This window comes from Lactuca virosa, chromosome 8 (genome assembly GCF_052849685.1).
Source record: "Lactuca virosa cultivar CGN04683 chromosome 8, Lactuca_virosa_CGN04683_v6, whole genome shotgun sequence".
NCBI lineage: Eukaryota > Viridiplantae > Streptophyta > Magnoliopsida > Asterales > Asteraceae > Lactuca > Lactuca virosa.
In genome coordinates this window covers 68,543,508-68,548,435 of record NC_136433.1, presented here as the reverse complement: position 1 = coordinate 68,548,435, position 4,928 = coordinate 68,543,508, and the positions used below count along the sequence as shown (strand labels likewise).

At 37.3% G+C, this 4,928-nt stretch overlaps 1 long non-coding RNA gene across 2 annotated transcripts; it reads left to right on the top strand.

Moving 5' to 3' along the window:
• Positions 1-2,398: 2,398 nt before the first annotated feature.
• LOC145134562 (uncharacterized) lies at positions 2,399-4,538 on the top strand. 2 transcript variants are annotated; one of them, XR_013719213.1, is made up of 4 exons: positions 2,399-3,024; positions 3,341-3,440; positions 3,924-4,089; positions 4,186-4,538. It is a non-coding gene; the product is annotated as an uncharacterized LOC145134562 (long non-coding RNA). The 2 variants fall into 2 exon arrangements; XR_013719215.1 differs by having other exon boundaries at positions 3,796-4,089.
• The last annotated feature ends 390 nt before the right edge of the window (positions 4,539-4,928 follow it).

Sequence of the window (4,928 nt, the reverse complement as noted above, 5' to 3'; positions counted from 1 at the left end):
CAAATTTTACTAACATATAATTGTAACTAGTTAGAAATGTTGACAAATTTGCCATGCGCCAATTATTATGTCATCCACCAATTATTTACAACACCACCAATTATTTACAACAATATATATATATATATATATATATATATATATATATATATATATATATATATATATATATAAAGTATGATCCTTTAGGAACAATATTTTTGTCTCATTAGTGGATTTTTTTTCATTTTTGCTGGAAAAACGATGTGTATTTTAGATTTTCTTTTTACCTACTTCTCTATTATTGGTTGCACCGTTTATGGTTTACACATGTTTTCCTGGGGTCATTCGATGTCAACGTGTTTGTTAGGCCGGACGGAGTGGACTGCGGGGAAACCGCGGGATCGGTTCCCGCACTTAAGCACACCGCACCGTGGGTGCGGGAAAGGAACGGCGGGAAGAGGCTGGGGGGAGAGAGTCCCGCTCTCTCTCTCTCTCTCTCTCTTCTAACCATTGGGTGACGCGTTTTTTTTTCTTTTTTTTTTCTTTTTTACTCCAAACGGCTATATAGCCGTTACATATGTATATATATATATATATATATATATATATATATATATATATATATATATATATATATATATACATATATTTTCTTTTTTCCTTCCCTTTTCTTAACCTATAAATACTCAAACATTTTATCATTTTTTTTAACCCATAATCTATATTTCTCTCTAAAAAATATTACTCAAAATGTCATCATCTTCATCATCCGATTCGACGGCGGTAAAGGATGCTAAGTTTATCGGTTCCGTCATGGCAAAAACGGTTGCATACTATCAAAATCGACTAGGTGAAACATCACGTGCACGACCTAACCTAAGAAAGCCGCCGTTACGTAGAAATCACGAAGCCGGACACGATCGTTTTATAGAAGATTATTTTGTAGATGACGCCGTCTACGCTGTAAAGTTTCGACGTCGGTTCCGGATGAGGAAGAAACTATTCTTACGTATTGTTGGCGATTTGGAAGGCCGCTTTCCATATTTCCAATGGAAAATGGATGCAAGGGGAAAAAAAGGTTTCTCTCCCATTCAAAAATGCACGGCTTCAATTCGTCAGCTAGCATACGGCATGGGTGCAGACAAATGGGACGAGTATTTTAGGATGTCAGAGCGTAACGTGCGGGAGTCTGTGTACAAGTTCTGCAAAGCGATCTGTTTGGTTTATGGGCAACGATATTTGCGCAAACCAACTATCAACGATATCCACCAATTGTATACGGTGCATGAAGGCAAACATGGATTCCCTGGAATGCTAGGTAGTATCGATTGCATGCATTGGAGTTGGTCATTATGCCCCAACGCATGGCGTGGTCAGTACATGAGAGGCGACCACAAAGAGCCGGCGATCATTCTAGAGGCTATCGCATCACATGATCTTTGGATATGGCATGCATTCTTTGGTCCAGCTGGTGCAAACAATGACATCAACGTGCTAGACCAGTCGCTTGTATTCAACGATATCTACCTTGCAAAGTCACACGATGTACCTTTTCAAGCAAATGGGGTAGCATATAAGCGTGGATACTATCTTACTGACGGTATATATCCTCCCTTGTCTGTTTTTGTGTAATCGTTTACATGTCCTAACGACCCGAAAAGGAAAAAGTTTTAAGAGGCGCAAGAGTCAGCTAGGAAGGATGTGGAGCGAGCATTTGGTGTACTTAAGAGACGTTGACAAGTACTAACGGTCGGGGCAAAGTCATATGAGGTGAAAATGTTACAACACGTAATGTATGCATGTATCATATTGCATATTATGATTCTTGAAGACGAAGGAAGAGCGATATGCCGATACAACGAAAATGAAGTTTTGCCAAATGTCGAAGGAGTAGCCGTTGGTACACAAGAGTATAGGGTGAATAGAAGAGAAGTACATAATCGCGACATTCATCAGACCCTTCGTGCTGATTTGGTGGAACACATTTATAGGGCTCATATTCAGCCCCCGTACGAGTTATCTCACGATGATTTGTTTGACGAATCAGACGAGGATTCTGATATGTTCGTCGAGAGTGAAGATTCCGACGACGAGAGTGACGCTGGGGAGAATGATGCAGACGATCAAGGCGATGACGAAGACGATGATTCCAAGTGACGTATCTAGGTTTAAATAAAATTATGATATTAATTAATAATTTTTACTTTGTTATAGGTTGTTTGATTTTTTTTTTTTGCGGTTTTTTTTCTACTTATTTAAATATTAGGGTTAATGTAATTTTTATTTTACTTAATGAAATGCTTTTTATTTTTAATTAAATTTTATGTTTGATATTAATTTAAAAATTATAAATCAAAAAGAAAAATTATTTTATTTAGTATAAAAAAAAAAAATTGAGGAAGGGTTCCACCCATTCTTTGGCTTTTGGCTTTTAGGTGAGGGAAAAGAGAGAGTGAGGGAAGAGCTTCCTCCCTCTCCTTCCGGTCTTAGAGGATCATCTTCTCCTACCTCTCGATTTTTCTTCTCAGTTAGACCTGAAAAGGCTCTCACTCCCACCACCCTTGATTCGGACACAGACAATCAGAGTTCACCATCGCTACTATCGAACTACGTGGATGGAACCCATCTACGTTTATATTTTGAGGTACACCAATTTTCAAATTTCGATTTAGGTTTCTTCCGACCGGAGAAGGTAAAACTCTGGGCGGGATGCCAGGTTTCGCCTACGCTACACGGTTTTTCCGGTCATCTATCCTCACACACGTAGGTTCCATGTTCTTCCCAATTAAATTCCCGCTCTACGCTTAGGCTAACTTCAATAATCGTCTTTAGAAGATGATTGCTGGAAATTCCGATTTTTGGTCATATTATGCTATAACCGGAGTGTTAATAAGGGTTTAGGGAAAGAGAGGGTGAAGGTGAATCACAACGATTTCAAGCTTGCCTTCACCACCGTCTATGACACGCGTAGAGCTCCATCTGCTTCAATCGGAAACACCATTAACGACACCCTAGGAACGACCGATGAGAGGTGGGTGAGAGGTAAGGTTACTTTCTCTACTTTATCATGGTCTTTTGTTTCTCTACTATTTTTGTGGGTGATTAGGGCTTCATGAAGCACGATAAGGTTCAGTTGAAGGATGATTACAAATATTTGTTCTTTCACCTTTAAAATCCACAATTTTTTTCATCTGTATGTAAGGCCGATTACTTAAATTTGGTCGCTTTTTATAATTTGTTTTTTAAAAATGGGCAATTATTTTTTTTGAAAATTGATTAAAATATGATTATTTGCAGGGTTTAATGTTGAGAGTAATGTTTATTCATTTACTTGATTTTGTTTTTCTTCCATTTGCAGTAGGTAATTGCTGCTTAAAGCAACAACAGAATTGTGTCGCTCCTTGCCCTGACATTCTAAATTTTGGCATCTTTACATTCATCATTGAAAGTTAAAACAGGTAAAAGTCTCGGTCCTCCAGAATTTGTAGTTTATGCTTAGTTTTATTCATTTTTGGATGAGGGATTCTTTGTGGAGAGCAAGGTTTGGGAGAATGAATATGATGTACTTAATGTTAAACAAACTTTTCAAGAGATGGTAGTTGAAATCGGGTGGGACCCCAACAGTTTTCCTGCATGTGATTCTCTCTTAAACACATTAGTCGAGGGTTCTCATGGGATAAAAGAGACTATGAAGTTCTTTGATGTATAAATCCTTTTTCTTTGGAATATAGCTTCTGTACTTTCTGTGTACTATAGTTGTAGGGAAGATTTAGAATCTTCCACTTTTATATATATATATTATTGATGATGCAGTTACTACAGTTGGGTTTAGGAAATTTCGAAAACTTTCTTTTGTGCAAGCAAATGCAACTCTTCACAACGACTCAAAACAAGGTATTACCACTTTGCCCTCCAGTAAATGACTCTTTTACCCCCTGTAGGCACTATTTGCTTCAGAGGATATGGAAGGCATAATGGTGAACTCAGGAGGAAATTTATCCTTGGGTCAGTGGGTGTATTGTGAGCCAAGATCTTTCTGTTTTGAATTTAGTGATTGTGAAAAAGGGTGACAATGACCTGCCCGGACTGACCGATGTTGAGAAGTTGGTTAGTCTCTGATTTTTTTCTTGCATATGTTTTAGCAGAAGGATGACTGGATTGATTCATTGATTGATGGATATAATGGGAATTTAATGCAAACAGGTAACTAAGTGAGCAAGGTTCCTTAGATACAGAGGTTGGTGACATCATAGACATTCCAAAGAAAGAGGGCAAGAATTGCTGACAAGAAGAAGAGGATTGGAAAGGCAAAATCAGAGGCTGCAGATTACCATCTATTGCTGCATAAACACCTTGGTATGCATGGATTCTATTTAGAGTGTTAGATCTTGATGTAACTGAGTTTTTTGCTCAAGTTTTTAATTAAGATTAGGTAATGTACAATTTTTTCAATTATATGTCGAACAATGGAGAACATATGGAGGATGTGTAACTATCTAATTATAAACAAAAATTATTCTCAGGGGAAATAAATTGTTGTTATTTTCCTTGAACAACGTTGTTGGATTTTTCGTGTACATGACCCACCAAATATCAACAAAAAAAACGTTTGGCCCGTGCAACGCATGACCTCTAATATATTTAGACCATTTTTTAAATGAAAAGTTGAAGTGGGCCATAAGTTGCAAACGTTATTATTTGAGGTCCTTCTATACAAAGTGTTGTCTTTATGCCATTGATTTCGCCACTTGGCGATCAAACTAGGTTATAATAAATATTCTTGAAAGAAAAAAAAAAGTGGTTTCGCAACTATTATATCAAACTAATGTCCCGTTTGATAGTTACTGAATGAGAAAGTGCTGATTCAAAAATATATGTCTGAGTAAGAAATTCTGACTGAGTAAGAAATCATGTTGTTTGATTGTACATCTGACTAAACGTGCTGA